General features: G+C 35.1%; 1 protein-coding gene across 1 annotated transcript in view; it reads left to right on the forward strand.

The window, feature by feature from the left end:
- Positions 1-18399, forward strand: part of SPAG16 (sperm associated antigen 16) — a 1041622-nt gene that overhangs the window by 518351 nt on the left and 504872 nt on the right. The window lies entirely within an intron of this gene.

The raw sequence follows: 18399 nt of genomic DNA on the forward strand, positions 1-18399 counted from the left end.
GTTATGTATTTTATAGAATGACCCTCAAATTGTGCTTGGTTGATGTTTTCTGTGAAGACAAACGATTTCTGTGAAGAATAGCACATAGGTGATATGTCCTCAACACATCACAAGGGATGAAACATATAACTTTAAAAATATTAACTACTCACATTTTTCATCTTTTTTTCCATAAACTGGGGTAGAAGAAAAATGTACCTGAAGCTCAGAAATTCCTGCAGTTCAATTCCTTTTTTCTTTGGGTAAACTCAGTTAATGATGATTTTAGCAAAACTTTATGTTAATAGGTAGAGTATGACTCTAATTTTAAAAAAGTTAGGGGCGCCTGGGTGGCTCAGTGTGTTAAAGCCTCTGCCTTCGGCTCAGGTCATGATCCCAGGGTCCTGGGATCGAGCCTCGCATCGGGCTCTCTGCTCAGCAGGGAGCCTGCTTCCTCCTCTCTCTGACTACCTCTCTGCCTACTTGTATCTCTGTCTGTCAAATAAATAAATAAAAAAAATTATATAGTTGTTCTATTTATCTCTATTTTTAGCTGCACACATGTAAAGAGAGAAGTCTGAAATTAATTTTGGGAAATATTGACTATAGGTATTTCTGGGCAGTGAAATTTTTGTGTGTATTATTCAATTATGGTTTTTTCCAACATACTCTGTATTTTTCTGTTTTCTTTTTAATTTCCTTTTATAATGAGATTATATCATTTTGATTAAAGAAGCTACATGCTTTTTAGCGTAGGCTTTATTTTGTATTTTTTAGCTGTCTCAGAAAAATAATTCTGGAAAAATAGAACTAAATGCAGTGCTTATCTTGAGAGTACAAGGATTGTGAATGCTTTGGATAGATGTTTATTTTCTTATCTCTAGCTCTAAATTTTCTACAAGGATCTTGTATTACTTTGGCAGTAAATTACATATATTACTATTCTTATGGACTAAGAACTGATAATTTCTGAACAGGAGCCAACATTCTCAAGTGACAGGCTTCAGTTACTTAGAGTATTAGTTTCTTCTCTCTATGGTGACATTGTTAAGAGAAAAGACAGTTGGCATTTTACTTATATTAAAACTTTGGTAGCTAGCAAGTTAGCTTAGCACTGTAAAAGTGTTCTTTAATATTGGTGAAGTTGGTTGATAGCCTTTGAAAAACCCCATACTTTAAGAATCCATCATGAAGTGGCACTTTCATTAAAGGATCATATAAATACCCTATTTTCATTTGGAAAATTTTAATATTTTGGATATTAGCCAAGGCTTAACAAACTCTTACTACAGTCAGTCCCATATTTGAGAATTTCATGAAATCTCCTGATGTATGAACAGGCTTATCCTGTTAAAGAACAACCACCAACTGAGCTAAAAGAAATCCTGTAAGTCATTTTGGACTTAAATTTAAGCCTCTTAATTTACAGAAATCAAGTAGTTTGAGTCATCTTCTCTTATGCTGCTGATGGACATTGGAGAAAGTGATAGTAACTAATGTAAAAGAGTGTAAATTGAAGAGCCATATCAAGTTCATTATAACTTGTCTGGATAGAATGTATGATAAGAGAAGAAAAGTGCTCTTCATGGAAACAATTGAGCCAAAAATTGGACTGTTTCAGTGTATCAAGCTTCTTCTAGAAGAGATGGCATGATAGGAACCTTTGCATAGTAGTGATGTGTGTATCCATATATCCTAGATATTAAAACAACCCAACACTTTGCATCTAATTTCATGATCACCAAGAAGTATTCTACCCACAAATTGGCATCCATTTCAGACTTTTAAGATTGGGAAAGAATGTGAATTTTTACTATTCTGCTTGCCAAACAGCTCTATTTTGTGCTAAAAATTGTTAGGATGCTTTATTTTTATACATGTCCTGCGAGTTAATTTAGAACAAGTTAGTCTTAACTGCCTAAACTTCCCATGGTCCCCATAGACTCTTCCCCACGTAATCCCTAGCCCCAACAAATGCTGCATTGACAGGCTCATGAGTAGCCGATCAGGTTCTCACATGGACCTATTTCCTTTAAACAGAAACCAATAAACTGTGTATGTCTGAGTTAGCAAGATTCTGAAGTTGAAATCTTTAACCTTTTAATCAAACATTCCGTCCCTTTTAATTTTTAATTTTTCAAGCATTTTTTCTGGCCAATATAAAGTCTTCTGGTTAATTGATACCACTGCTAGAAGCAAGGTTCTCTGCCCTATCCTGAAGTGTTGCTTCTCCAAACCATGAATGAAACATGGGATTTTTTAGTCATTTTAAATGTTGTGAAATGTCAAGTTCCTTGAGAAGATGATCATGTACTTATTAATGACCTACCATATTTTTTTGTATCTGCCTATAATCTTTCCACTAAGGAAACATGATCTTCTGTAACCTCATTATATTTCCCATGGCACTTAACAATGCTTTCACTTTTTTGTCAAAGCTCCTACTGAGAGGTACCTGGTTGGCTCAGTCACTTAAGCATCTGACTCTTGGTTTCAGCTCAGGTCATGATCTCAGGGTCATCAGACAGAGCCCCACATCCAGCTCCATGCTTAGTGTGGAGTCTGCTAGAGATTCTCTCCCCCTCCCACTTTCCCTCCCCTTTGGCACCTCCCTGCACTCACGTATGCATGTGCACTCTCTCTCTCTCTCTCAAATAAATAAATAAATAAAACCTTTTTAAAAACCTCCTACTGAAAATGCTGTTTTAAAATTAATTATTTTCCATGTATTCAGATGTCTTCAGCACGGTCATTCAAATTTTAATATTGCTACTCTATATTTGTGTGATATCAATGGAAATATTTTATTCTTTTGTTTTAAGAATTGTATTTGTTACTACATTATTAATTCTCCCTCAGTTATATGTTAGAGCTTTCAGATCTTTAATTAGAACTATCCTCAGCTTGGCCATTTCTGCAAGCTTTTGAGAGGAGTTATGTAAGTAATCATCATAATAAGAAAATCAGATTACAGCTAGGTCTGAAAAGTGTGCTCAGTTGAAACTATTTTTTGATGACTAGCAGTACAAGAAAATTATCTTAATTTTAGTTGTTAGTTCTTTAGATAAATATTTAATGCATATTACTATATATTATGCAAGACATATTTTCATATCCTCTGAATATAAGAATGTTAAAAACTTCCCTATATTATTTGAAAAAAGAAATTCTCAAGGGATAATTTTATAGTTCCTATCTATACAGATAGAATAATTGTAATATGTATACATCAATAACGATAAATAATTTGTCTTGTAATTATCTTCATGAAAGATATATAATTTGAGTTTAATTTCAGTTGACCAACATCAGTCATAAAATTGGTATCCTTCAAACCACTTAAACAATTTAAAGTCTTATAAATATTGGCACGTTTGTTGAAAGGCACATTTTTCAGAAGGTTTTTTAAGCCAATGACTTCACTGGCAGTGCTAAATACACATGGGTCATGTGAGGGAAAACCCTGAATACAGAAATGTGAGATCAAATAGAAAAGCTATCATGTTAAATCCAAAAGATTGTATTAGTAAATGATACTTTACTTTCAGTAATCTAACTGTATTTCTCAAAGACTTTTAATTATTTGTGCCAAGGAAGTATTGTTCAGGATTTGAAAAGTGTGCAATTGTGCAACACCTAGGCAATTAGTTACTACTAAATAGTATATTATACAACCAAGAAGTCTCAAAAGTAGTTAATAGAAGCAAAAGTATATCCATTGCTCTCTCTCCAGTTTCCAGTATCATCACAAAAGTCAACAATTTAATCATGAATAACAGTAATTTAAAATGGCTTTCATTTAGTATTTTGGTAGAACAGACTGTTTTACTTCTATTTATATTTCTTCAATTATTTTCTTGACCATTATTCTGTATGTAGGTCAGTTGCATTTTCTTGCTTGTTAATTACCTGTTTATTAATTTATCTATGGAATTACTTTCAATTTGAATAAACCATTTATAATTCAGATATGTATCTTTTTTATGAATATTAGTAATTTTGTTTTACTTTTAGTTTAATATGGTATATTGAATTTTGGAGCTTATAGTTTTTGTCAACATTTTTGGAAAAAATAGTGATTTTTTTCCATGAATGTAGCGTTTAGGAAGTCATCCCTCATACCTACAATTTGATTGATGTTCAATGACATCTCTTCTAGTTTTCTAGTGTATTTTTAAGACTTTATTTTTTACAACAGTTTTAAGCTTATAGCAAAATTGAGAAGGAGGTACAGAGATTTTTATTATACCTCTTGACCCATTAGCAACATCACTTAACAGAATGGTTTGTGTGTGTGTGTGTGTGTGTGTGTGTATGTATATGTATGTTTTGTTGTTGTTACCAAGAATTAACCTACACTGATCCATCATAATTAACCAAAGTCTAAGGTTTATGTTACAATTCACTCTTATATGTTCTGTAAGTTTGGACAAAAGTTTAATGCATGTATCCACAATTATATATCATACAGAGTATTTTCACTGCCCTAAACATTTGTGCTCCTTCTAATCATCTTTCCTTACCCCTAACCTCCTTAGCAACCATTGATGTTTTTATTTTCTCAAGTTCACCATTTCCAGAATGTCGTAGAGTTGGAATCATGCAGTATGAGGCCTTTACAGACTGTTTTTTTTTTTCCACTTAGTAATATGCATTTAAGTTTCCTCCATGCTTTTCCATGGCTTGATACATCATTTCTCCTCTGCACTGAATAATAGTCCATCATCTAGATGTACAAAATTTATTTTGTCTAGTCACTTCTAAAGGATATCTTGGTTGCTTCCACATTTTTACAATTATGAATAAAGCTGCTGTAAGCATTCATATGAAGATTTTTGTGTGGATATAAATTTTCAGCTCCTGGTAAATACCACAGAATGCAATTACTGGATTGTATGGTAAGAGTATGTTTAGTTTTGCAAGAAAGTGCTGTCTTTCAAAGTGACTTTACCATTTTGCATTCTACTCGCAGTGTATGAGAGTTCCTGCTGCTGTCATCCCTGTCAGAATTTGCTGTCGTCATTGCTCCAGATTTTAACCATTAATTAGGTGTAGTGATATCTCACTGTTGCTTTAATTTGTATTCCCCTGATGACATAAGACATAAAACATCTTTTCATACACTTTTTACATATCTATATATCTTTCGTGAGGTGTCTCTTAAGATCTTTGGCCTATATTTTAAATGAATTGTTTTCTTATATTTGAGTTTTAGTAGTTCTTTGTATATTTTGAATAGCAGTCCTTTATTACATGTGTCTTTTGCAAATATTTTTTCCCCAGTCTGTGGCTTCCCTTGACATTATCTTTTGCAGGGCAGCAGTTTTTAATTTTAATGAAATCCAGCTCATTTATCATTTCTTTTATGGATTATGAATTTGTTGTTGTATCTAAAATCTCACGGTACTCAAGATCATCCAAGTTTTCTCCTATGTTCTCCTCTAAGGAGTTTTACAATTTTGTATTTTACATTTAGAACTACAATACATTTTGACTTAATTTTGTGAAGGGTGTAAGATCTGTGTCCAGATTTGTTTTTTGGTATTTGGATGATGTTCCAGCATCATCTGTTGAAGAAACTATCTTTGCTCTATCATATTGTCCTTGCTCCCTTGTGAAAGATCATTTGGCGATAATTCTAGGAGTCTGTTTCTGGGCTCTTTATTCTATCGATCTTTCTATTCTTTCACCAATACTGTAAGTCTTGATTACAGTAGTTTTAGTGTAAGTCTGGAAGTCAGGTGGAATCAGTCCTACAATGGTGTTTTTCTTCTTTCAATACTGTGAGGTATTTTTATGCTTAATTCTTTTTTTTTCTTTTTTTTTTTTGCAAGTTTTTATTTAAATTCCAGGTAGTTAACATACAGTGTGATATTAGCTTCAAGTGTACAATTTAGTGATTCAACACTTCTGTACAACACTCATCCCTTAATCCCCATCACATATTTCACCCACCCTCCCATCCACCTCCCTTCTGGCAACCATCAGTTTGTTCTCTATAGTGAAGAGTGTTTCTTGGTTTCCCTATATCTCTCTTTTTTCCCCTATGCTCATTTATCTTATTTCTTCAATTCTACATAAAAATGAAAATATATGGTATTTCTCTTCCTCTGACTTATTTCACTTAGCATAATACTTTCTAGCTCAATCCATGTCTCTGCAAATGACAAAATTTTGCTCTTTTTATGACTAATATTCCATTGCATATACACATACCACTTCTTTATTCATCAATGGACCCTTGGGCTGTGCCCATAATTTGGCTATTGTAGATATGCAACTATAAAAATTGGGGTACATCTGTCCCTTTGTTGGCTCTTCTGGGACTTTTACGTCTCCATATAGACCTTAGCATAAGTTTGCTAATATGCACAAAATAATTCACAGGGATATTGATTGGGATTGCATTGAGTTTCTCGATAAGCTGGAAAGAACTGACATCTTGGTAATAGTGAGTCATTCTACCCATGAACATAGAATATCTCTTCATTTATTTAGTTCTTCGATTTCATTCATCGGAATTTTATGGTTTTCCTCATATATATCTTGTACATATTTTGTTAAATTTATACCTTAGTATTTTGTTTTTGGGGTTATCCTGTGTGTTTTTAAATCCTGTAAGTTTTTTTCAGAGTATTTCTGAATTTTAATATGTTGTGTTTAATCTTTAGGTTATTGATATTTGTCTTTCTAGTTTCATTTATATCTTTTTAAATATAACTTTATACACACAAAAATATAAATTAAAAAGAATACTAGCATAATTTAACTTACACCTATTTACAATGTTAATGGGCCACCGTTAAGAGTTTGAAATAGTGTTTACATAAATAAATTTTTAGAATATATCTTTGGGAACTTTGAAGAGGGATGAAAATGAAGAAGCTTGTCATTTGTGTGTATGCTGTAAGTCCCCAAATGTGTCAATACTCTTGTTAGCCAGAGATGAATATAATATTTAAGTAATGTTTTATAGTTTTCAAAGTGCTTTTGTCATCGCTACATTTGGAGACACCATTCACATTACCCAGTTAGATAGATCTGTAGGTAAAACAAATCTGAGATGATCCAAGCCAAAACCATACAAGTCCAACATGCAGTTGATCAGTAGAGGTCACCTAAATCCATATTCTTATACTCTAGATGAAACATGTTTAGAATTGCCTACTTTGTATTAAAAAAAGTGATAATTATGCATAATTTAATAAAATAGTAGATTAACAGGGATACATATTTGACTACAGTTTGCAGCAAATTTTAATACCATTATTCTCTCAATAAATATATAATAATAATAAACAAGTAGTATTTGGTTCTCCTGCTGTTTCTTATGCCCACTGTGTTTCTGCAGTCTTTACTCTGAATCTTGCAGTGGTATTTCAGATTTCCTCATGAGTTTCTCCATACCCAATCATTTTATACCTATGAGTCTGTTGGTTTTTTTTTTTCAATATCTCTGAAGATATGAATTCCTTTTCTTTTTGTTCCTAAATCCACGTATATTTCCTTAACCATTCAGCATCATACTATTTTATTTTTTAGAGATTTCACTCTCCAAGTTTCATGTTGTCTGTTATTAGTCTCAGGCTAAAACTTGTGCATTGCTCTAGTGGATCACTTCCAGACACTGAGCTCTTTGCACACAGGGTTAATCCGTATCTTCAAATAATATACATATAATTTCTTATTCCAGCTTCTGCTGTAGCTAACTATTCCATAGCTAGTAATTTAGTCCTTACATGGAATGATTGCACAGTAGGGATTCACATTTATTCTACTTACACAATTCCATCTTAAAGAAAGAGCTGACTTCCTGGAAGACAACAACAAGAGCAACTATCCTTCTAAAAAACAATGCATTTCTTACCCCTGAGTTACCGTTTTTTTTGTTTTGTTTTGTTTTTTTGTTTTATAATTTCTTTAAAGCTGTGTGCTCCATGCAAGTGACAGTTCCTCAGAGCGTATTATATGGAGATCCATAAATTTTACTACCTAGTGTTTATAACTGCTTTGTGCCTTATATTTTAGCAAACATTTTTAGTTTGATCTGCATTAGGAGTCACAATAGAAAGGTATCTTTTCTTTCTTTTCCAGATGAGAATACGAAGATTGAAAATACTGTTTCACAAAAACAAGGCTTTTAAATGGCAAAGATGTGACTGAAACATAAGAGTTCTAACTTCTGCCAAAACTATAGTTTTCCTTATTTTCAGGACAATTAAGAGCTATTATTGAGTAAACTTTGTACTTATTAACTTACACTTGTGAGACTTGAGATGTAGAATTCACACAATTAGAAGACAAACTAATACATACTGTAATATTTACTAATTCCTTGATGAATGGTACACTGCTGGTGAAGGAGATATAATCTATGAAGATGTGGCAAATTCAAGAGAAATTTGTGCTATTTTCCAGACTTTTTAAAAAATGTGATTGAGAATCTGCTGAAATCCTATCATTTCCTTATCCACTTCACATTTTATTATGGAACAGATGACACTCCTAGAAAGACCAGTAAAACATTTTAGTGATTATGAAACCAGAGGAAATTAGAGAACTTGGGGATATATGCGCTGTTACCACTACTTTTTTCTCTTACCTACATTTGCAGGGATGGAGGGAAAGGAAAGGTAAACAGCTGACTTTAAAAGTGATTAAACTAATGAAGTTTGGATTTCTGAAAAGTAGATTCATAAACTGAAATGTTCATTCAGTTAGGTTCCCAGACAAAAATACAATATAGCTCAGAATATTAGAAACAGCTTTGTTTGTCCTGAAACAAACTGATCTTATCAAGAGAACTTCACTCTGAATGTGAGGCTGGTCATCATAAAAAATAGATCTGTTGTGGAAAAGAAAATAACAAATTGAAAATGAAACATGGAAAGTCCTTAGTGAAAGGATAAGAAAGAATATCTCATGCCTCAGAGAATGGAAATACACACTGTAGTCTCACATTTCAATGTGTGGAAATACAGATAACCTTATATTTATTACCAATATTTGAAGTGATAGAATACGAGATTGGATTTGAATAATGCAAATATATGTCCTATTTAAGAGAAATAGACCAGTTGTGAGTCAAGTTGGAGTGGATGTACAGCTTCTAAGATCCCTGTGTATCTCTAAAGTGGAAGTAGCATGGAAAAAAAAATTGGGGTGATAAGGAAAGGAAATGGACTGTTGTTTCTAGGATATATTGGTTTTCTTCCTCTACTCTGAAAGCTATTGAGTGAAAGAGGGATTATTTGAATTTGTAATGATGCCAACAATTATACTGACTTGAGGAGGGGAAGTTTTTTATATAGAAGAAAATAAGCTCAATAAAAGGAAGACTATAACAGAGCCTACTTAAAACCCAATGAACTGAGTTTCCTGTTATTAGAAATTTTAAATAGAGACTGGGCATTAAAATGATAGAATAGCTGTAGAAATAATTAAAACAAGGGACGTGTGATCAGATTGTATGGATTTAAGGGCTCTCCTAGCCTTGAGATTATGGAATTCTGTGATGCATGAGCTCACTTTTACCAAGCTAGTTTTAAATGTATCTTAATTGTCAGGGTTCCTGGGTGGCTCAGTTGGTTAAGCGACTGCCTTCAGCTCAGGTCATGATCTTGGAGTCCTGGGATTGAGTCCCACATCGGGCTCCCTGCTCAGCAGGAAGTCTGCTTCTTACACGGCTTCTCTCCTCTCATGCTCTCTCTCTTTAATTGTCTCTCTCTACCTCTCAAATAAATAAATAAATAAAGTATTTTTTAAAAAGTATCTTAATTGTCAATATGGTACTTCCAATTATAGAAAACCTCTTATTTTATATCAGAAACAGAGGCAGTGCTTCTTCTGCAACCATAGAAATATATTGTTCCATCTCCTATAAGGTTTTTAGACAGTACATTGGCTTTGGGTGGTGAAGTATATATGCTGTTTCTGCTAACCTTAAATATTTTGTCAAATCAGTCCTTCCAAGACTTGAACTCAGCATCACACCCACAAGTTTTGGTTACCATGTACTCCTGAAAATCAGGAAAGAGTACAACGGAAAATTCTGTAATCCAGAACTAAGTTAGATCAGCAGTTAAAACAAGGTAAATATCATTAGAGGGGAATTTTCTGCTGGAAAATTGGCATGCCCTCATTCAATACCACTTAGACGTGGAAAAATCCATTATCTAAGTAGAACAGATAGGCGAGGTTGACACTTGTCTTGAAAATCATTTGCTAAAACCTGGGAATTACTGTAATTGTACAAAGCATAGATTTCAAAATAACTGAATTCAATAGTTAAGTGCAAACCTATAACAGAAATCATTATTGGGGCATCTGAGTGGCTCAGCTGGTTAAGTGTCTGCCTTCAGCTCAGATCATGATCCCAGGGTTCTGGGATCAAGCCCTGCATAGGGCTCCCTGCTCAGTGGGGAACCTGCTTCTCCCTCTGCCTGCCTCTTCTCCTGCTTGTGCTCTCTCTCTCTCTCTCTCTGGCAAATAAATAAAGTCTTTTAAAAAATAGAAATCACTATTAATTCTTAAATGTATTTTCTGCTCTTCCTAAAACAAAAATCTGGTCTTGTTATGTTTCCAGTGTTAACATCCTAAAATTAATATTTCATTATTTCCTAACTCTTTTTAAAACCCTTTAATTTCTCCTCATAGCCTACAAATTAATACATTTTAGGACTGTAGAAAAGGTCTTTTATTTTTAGGCTGTTGTTTATCTATTTATCTTTGTTTTTCTGTTATCCTTTTCTTCTTGAGTGCAAAAATACTTAAAAATTTCTTTATGCCACAATTTCCACATGCTGAACACTCATCCTTTTTCCTTTCCTGCTTTCACATTGTGAACACCTGCTTTTATAAACAGATTTTGTTCAGGAGTGTTCACCTTTTCAAAGCCTTCATGTCCACCCAAGCCTAGAAAATTTTTTATATCCTTCTCTGCCCTATCACTATAATCTGTATGTCATCTATTAAAATGCTTATGAAAATATTATAATTGGTACATATTTGCATGACTCTTTAGACCATGAGGTCGTTAAGGGCAGAATTTATTTAGTTATCTTTATATGGGGATCTTTACATGGGGATCCAGCACATGATACATTTTAAGAGTTGTAAGTTATAATTTGTTTTATTCATTTTTAAAGGAATTCAGAGAACTAACAAAGATAAGAAGATTATTTTTTGAGAAATAATTAGGGTGAAAGATAACTTAGAATAGGTAAAATATAATGAAGCCAGGAGTAAAGTTAATACACAAAATGCATGTAATCTACTTTAAATTTTCTGTATTAAAGTTTGGCTATATGGGCCTTCATTAATTGATAAAAACCAAAACATAATATTATTTTTAATTTCTAGAAGAGGGCTTTAACTTTGTACTAAGTGTTCCAACAATCATCAGGAAGAAGTAGACCTAGTTAGCTGTGTGATTTTCATTGTCAATGAAAGAAATCACCTCACAATGTTCAGCAGGAGCAATGACTCCTGTTGCTAAGACCTGAATGGCATTTCACCACTGGGTATTAAAAATATTTGATTTTCTTATGTAATGTATAATCTAGTGAATAATAGCCTCAACAACAACCTTTCAATAATACAGATTTCAATAGTGTTGTGGCTTAACTTTATTATAGCACAGTGGCATAATAACACAGGCAACTCAGTAGAAGCAGTTTTACACAGTGACAAAGGGGAGGTGAAAAAGGTGATCTCTGAATATATAAACTCCTAACTCTCACAATTTAAGCCAAAGGAAAAGTGTAAAGAATTTGAGTCATATGTGTACTTCATATCCTTCATATCTTTTTTATATCCATTTCTTTTTTTAATTTTTTTTATTTATTTCTTTTATTTAAAAATTTGAACTCCTCAAACTCAACCCACATGAAACAGACAAAAACATCAAAAAATGGGCAGAAGATATGAACAGACACTTCTCCAATCAAGACATACAAATGGCTATCAGACACATGAAAAATTGCTCATCATCATTAGCCCTCAGGGAGATTCAAATTAAAACCACATTGAGATATCACCTTACACCAGTTAGAATGGCCAAAATTAACAAAACAGGAAACAACATGTGTTGGAGAGGATGTGGAGAAAGGGGAACCCTCTTACACTGTTGGTGGGAATGCAAGTTGGTGCAGCCTCTTTGGAGAACAGTGTGAAGATTCCTCAAGAAATTAAAAATAGAGCTTCCCTATGACCCTGCAATTTCACTCCTGGGTATTTACCCCAAAGATACAGACGTCGTGAAAAGAAGGGCCATCTGTACCCCAATGTTTATAGCAGCAATGGCCACAGTCGCCAAACTATGGAAAGAACCAAGATGCCCTTCAACGGATGAATGGATAAGGAAGATGTGGTCCATATACACTATGGAGTATTATGCCTCCATCAGAAAGGATGAATACCCAACTTTTGTAGCAATATGGACGGGACTGGAAGAGATTATGCTGAGTGAAATAAGTCAAGCAGAGAGAGTCAATTATATGGTTTCACTTATTTGTGGAGCATAACAAATAGCATGGAGGACAAGGGGTGTTACAGAGGAGTAGGGAATTTGGGTAAATTGGAAGGGGAGGTGAACAATGAGAGACTATGGACTCTGAAAAACAATCTGAGGGGTTTGAAGTGGCGGGGGGGTGGGAGGTTGGGGTACCAGGTGGTGGGTATTATAGTGGGCACGGCTTGCATGGAGCACTGGGTGTGGTGAAAAAATAATGAATAATGTTTTTCTGAAAATAAATAAATAAATAATAATTTAAAAAATTATTTTTTATAAACATATATTTTAATCCCCAGGGGTACAGGTCTGTGAATCGCCAGGTTTACACACTTCACAGCACTCACCAAAGCACATACCCTCCCCAATGTCCATAACCCCACCCCCTTCTCCCAACCCCCCTCCCCCCAGAAGCCCTCAGTTTGTTTTGTGAGATTGAGAGTCACTTATGGTTTGTCTCCTTCCCAGTCCCATCTTGTTTCATTTATTCTTCTCCTACCCACTTAAGCCCCCATGTTGCATCACCACTTCCTCATATCAGGGAGATCATATGATAATTGTCTTTCTCCGCTTGACTTATTTCGCTGAGCATGATACGCTCTAGTTCCATCCATGTTGTCGCAAATGGCAAGATTTCATTTCTTTTGATGGCTGCATAGTATTCCATTGTGTATATATACCACATCTTCTTGATCCATTCATCTGTGGATGGACATCTAGGTTCTTTCCATAGTTTGGCTATTGTGGACATAGCTGCTGTAAACATTCGGGTGCACGTGCCCCTTTGGATCACTACGTTTGTATCTTTAGGGTAAATACCCAGTAGTGCAATTGCTGGGTCATAGGGCAGTTCTATTTTCAACATTTTGAGGAACCTCCATGCTGTTTTCCAGAGTGGTTGCACCAGCTTGCATTCCCACCAACAGTGTAGGAGGGTTCCCCTTTCTCCACATCCTCGCCAGCATCTGTCATTTCCTGACTTGTTGATTTTAGCCATTCTGACTGGTGTGAGGTGACATCTCATTGTGGTTTTGATTTATATTTCCCTGACGCCGAGTGATATGGAGCACTTTTTCATGGCCATCTGGATGTCTTCTTTGCAGAAATGTCTGTTCATGTCCTCTGCCCATTTCTTGATTGGAGTATTTGTTCTTTGGGTGTTGAGTTTGCTAAGTTCTTTATAGATTTTGGACACTAGTCCTTTATCTGATATGTCGTTTGCAAATATCTTCTCCCATTCTGTCAGTTGTCTTTTGATTTTGTTAACTGTTTCCTTTGCTGTGCAAAAGCTTTTGATCTTGATGAAATCTCAATAGTTCATTTTTGCCCTTGTTTCCCTTGCCTTTGGCGATGTTCCTAGGAAGATGTTGCTGCGGCTGAGGTCGAAGAGGTTGCTGCCTGTGTTCTCCTCAAGGATTTTGATGGATTCCTTTCTCACATTGAGGTCCTTCATCCATTTTGAGTCTAATTTCGTGTGTGGTGTAAGAAAATGGTCCAATTTCATTTTTCTGCATGTGGCTGTCCAATTTTCCCAACACCATTTATTGAAGAGGCTGTCTTTTTTCCATTGGACATTCTTTCCTGCTTTGTCGAGGATTAGTTGACCATAGAGCTGAGGGTCTATTTCTGGGCTCTCTATTCTGTCCCATTGATCTATGTGTCTGTTTTTGTGCCAATACCATGCTGTCTTGATGGTGACAGTTTTGTAATAGAGCTTGAAGTCCGGAATTGTGATGCCACCAACTTTGGCTTTATTTTCAATATTCCTTTGGCTATTCGAGGTCTTTTCTGGTTCCATATAAATTTTAGGATTATTTGTTCCTTTTCTTTGGAAAATATAGATTGTACTTTGATAGGAATTGCATTGTATGTGTAGATTGCTTTAGGTAGCATAGACATTTTCACAATATTTATTCTTCCAATCCATGAGCATGGAACATTTTTCCATTTCTTTGTGTCTTCCTCAATTTCTTTCATGAGTACTTTATAGTTTTCTGAGTATAGATTCTTAGCCTCTTTGGTTAGGTTTATTCCTAGGTATCTTATGGTTTTGGGTGCAATTGTAAATGGGATTGACTCCTTAATTTCTCTTTCTTCTGTCTTGTTGTTGGTGTAGAGAAATGCAACTGATTTCTGTGCATTGATTTTATATCCTGACACTTTACTGAACTTCTGTACAAGTTCTAGCAGTTTTGGAGTGGTGTCTTTTGGGTTTTCCACATATAGTATCATATCATCTGCGAAGAGGGATAGTTTGACTTCTTCTTTGCCGATTTGGATGCCTTTAATTTCCTTTTGTTGTCTGATTGCTGAGGCTAGGACTTCTAGTACTATGTTGAATAGCAGTGGTGATAATGGACATCCCTGCCGTGTTCCTGACCTTAACGGAAAAGCTTTCAGTTTTTCTCCATTGAGAATGATATTTGTGGTGGGTTTTTCATAGATGGCTTTGATGATATTGAGGTATGTGCCCTCTATCCCTACACTTTGAAGATTTTTGATCAGGAAGGGATGCTGTACTTTGTCAAATGCTTTTTCAGCATCTATGGAGAGTATCATATGGTTCTTGTTCTTTCTTTTATTGATGTGTTGTGTCACATTGACTGATTTGCGGATGTTGAACCAACCTTGCAGCCCTGGAATAAATCCCACTTGGTCGTGGCGAATAATCCTTTTAATGTACTGTTGAATCCTATTTGCTAGTATTTTGGTGAGAATTTTCGCATCTATGTTCATCAAGGATATTGGTCTATAGCTCTCTTTTTTGATGGGATCCTTGTCTGGTTTTGGGATCAAGGTGATGTTGGCCTCATAAAATGAGTTTGGGAGTTTTCCTTCCATTTCTATTTTTTGGAACAATTTCAGGAGAATAGGAATTAGTTCTTCTTTAAATGTTTGGTAGAATTCCCCCGGGAAGCCGTCTGGCCCTGGGCTTTTGTTTGTTTGGAGATTTTTAATGACTGTTTCAATCTCCTTACTGGTTATGGGTCTGTTCAGGCTTTCTATTTCTTCCTGGTTCAGTTGTGGTAGTTTATATGTTTCTAGGAGAGCATCCATTTCTTCCAAATTGTCAAATTTGTTGGTGTAGAGTTGCTCATAGTATGTTCTTATAATAGTTTGTATTTGTTTGGTGTTAGTTGTGATCTCTCCTCTTTCATTCATGATTTTATTTATTTGGGTCCTTTCTCTTTTCTTTTTGATAAATCTGGCCAGGGGTTTATCAATTTTATTAATTCTTTCAAAGAACCAGCTTCTAGTTTTGTTGATTTGTTCTATTGTTTTTTTGGTTTCTATTTCATTGATTTGTGCTCTGATCTTTATGATTTCTCTTCTCCTGCTGGGCTTAGGGTTTCTTTCTTGTTCTTTCTCCAGTTCCTTTAGGTGTAGGGTTAGGTTGTTTACCTGAGACCTTTCTTGTTTCTTGAGAAAGGCTTGTACTGCTATATATTTTCCTCTCAGCACTGCCTTTGTTGTGTCCCACAGATTTTGAACCGTTGTGTTTTCATTATCATTTGTTTCCATGATTTTTTCAATTCTTCTTTAATTTCCCGGTTGACCCATTCATTCTTTAGAAGGATGCTGTTTAGTCTCCATGTATTTGGGTTCTTTCCAAACTTCCTCTTGTGGTTGAGTTCTAGCTTCAGAGCATTGTGGTCTGAAAATATGCAGGGAATGATCCCAATCTTTTGATACCGGTTGAGTCCTGATTTAGGACTGAGGATGTGATCTATTCTGGAGAATGTTCCATGTGCACTAGAGAAGAATGTATATTCTGTTGCTTTGGGATGAAATGTTCTGAATATATCTGTGATGTCCATCTGGTCCAGTGTGTCGTTTAAGGCCTTTATTTCCTTGTTGATCTTTTGCTTGGATGATCTGTCCATTTCAGTGAGGGGAGTGTTAAAGTCCCCTACTATTATTGTATTATTGTTGATGTGTTTCTTTGATTTTGTTATTAATTGGTTTATATAGTTGGCTGCTCCCACGTTGGGGACATAGACATTGAAAATTGTTAGATCTTCTTGTTGGACAGACCCTTTGAGTATGATATAGTGTCCTTCCTCATCTCTTATTATAGTCTTTGGCTTAAAATCTAATTGATCTGTTATAAGGATTTCCACTCCTGCTTTCTTCTGATGTCCATTAGCATGGCAAATTCTTTTCCACCCCCTCACTTTAAATCTGGAGGTGTCTTCAGGTTTAAAATAAGTTTCTTGGAGGCAACATATAGATGGGTTTTGTTTTTTTTATCCATTCTGATACCCTGTGTCTTTTGATTGGGGCATTTAGCCCATTAACATTCAGGGTAACTATTGAGAAATATGAATTTAGTGTCATTGTATTGCCTGTAAGGTGACTATTACTGTATATTGTTTCTGTTCCTTTCTGATCTACCACGTGTAGGCTCTCTCTTTGCTTAGAGGATCCCTTTCAGTATTTCCTGTAGAGCTGGTTTGGTGTTTGCAAATTCTTTCAGTTTTTGTTTGTCCTGGAAGCTTTTAATCTCTCCTTCTATTTTCAATGATAGCCTAGCTGGATATAGTATTCTTGGCTGCATGTTTTTCTCGTTTAGTGCTCTGAAAATATCGTGCCAGCTCTTTCTGGCCTGCCAGGTCTCTGTGGATAAGTCAGCTGCCAATCTAATATTTTTACCATTGTATGTTACAGACTTCTTTTCCCGGGCTGCTTTCAGGATTTTCTCTTTGTCACTAAGACTTGTAAATTTTAGTATTAGGTGACGCGGTGTGGGCCTATTCTTATTGATTTTGAGGGGCGTTCTCTGAATCTCCTGAATTTTGATGCTTGTTCCCTTTGCCATATTGGGGAAATTCTCCCCAATAATATCTCCAGTATACCTTCTGCTCCCCTCTCTCTTTCTTCTTCTTCTGGAATCCCAGTTATTCTAATGTTGTTTCATCTTATGGTGTCACTTATCTCTCGAATTCTCCCCTCATGGTCCAGTAGCTGTTTGTCCCTCTTTTGCTCAGCTTCTTTATTCTCTGTCATTTGGTCTTTTATATCGCTAATTCTTTCTTCTGCCTCATTTATCCTAGCAGTGAGAGCCTCCATTTTTGATTGCACCTCATTAATAGCTTTTTTGATCTCAACTTGGTTAGATTTTAGTTCTTTCATTTCTCCAGAAAGGTCTTTTATATCTCCTGAGAGGGTTTCTCTAATATCTTCCATGCCTTTTTCGAGCCCGGCTAGAACCTTGAGAATTGTCATTCTGAATTCTAGATCTGACATATTACCAATGTCTGTATTGATTAGGTCCCTACCCTTTGGTACTGCCTCTTGTTCTTTTTTTTTGTGGTGAATTTTTCTGCCTTGTCATTTTGTCCAGATAAGAGTATATGAAGGAGCAAGTAAAATACTAAAAGGGTGGCAACAATCCCAGGAAAATATGCTTTAACCAAATCAGAAGAGATCCCAAATCGTGAGGGGGGAGAAAAGGGATAAAAAGAGGTTCAAAAAAAGAAAGGAAAAAAAAAAGGAATTAAAAAAAGAAAATGAATAAAGAAAAGTATGAAAAAGAAGAAAAATATAAATTAGATAAACTAGTTAAAAATGTTAAAAATGAAAAGGGTTAAAGTTAAAAAGAAATTTAAAAAAATTTTTTTTAATTTTTTAAAAATTTAAAAATTTAGCAAAAGAAGAGAAAAAAAATGAAAAAGAAAAAAATTACTTTAACTGCAAGACTAAAAAACCACAGTGAGAGAGCCATGAGTTCCGTGCTTTGCTTTCTCCTCCTCTGGAATTCTGCTGCTCTTCTAGGTATTGAAACCGCACTCCTTGGTAGGTGAACTTGGTCTTGGCTGGATTTCTTGTTGATCTTCTGGGGGAGGGGCCTGGTGTAGTGATTCTCAAGTGTCTTTGCCCCAGGTGGAATTGCACCGCCCCTACCAGGG

This window comes from Neovison vison, chromosome 3, assembly GCF_020171115.1.
Source record: "Neovison vison isolate M4711 chromosome 3, ASM_NN_V1, whole genome shotgun sequence".
In the NCBI taxonomy this organism is placed as follows: domain Eukaryota; kingdom Metazoa; phylum Chordata; class Mammalia; order Carnivora; family Mustelidae; genus Neogale; species Neogale vison.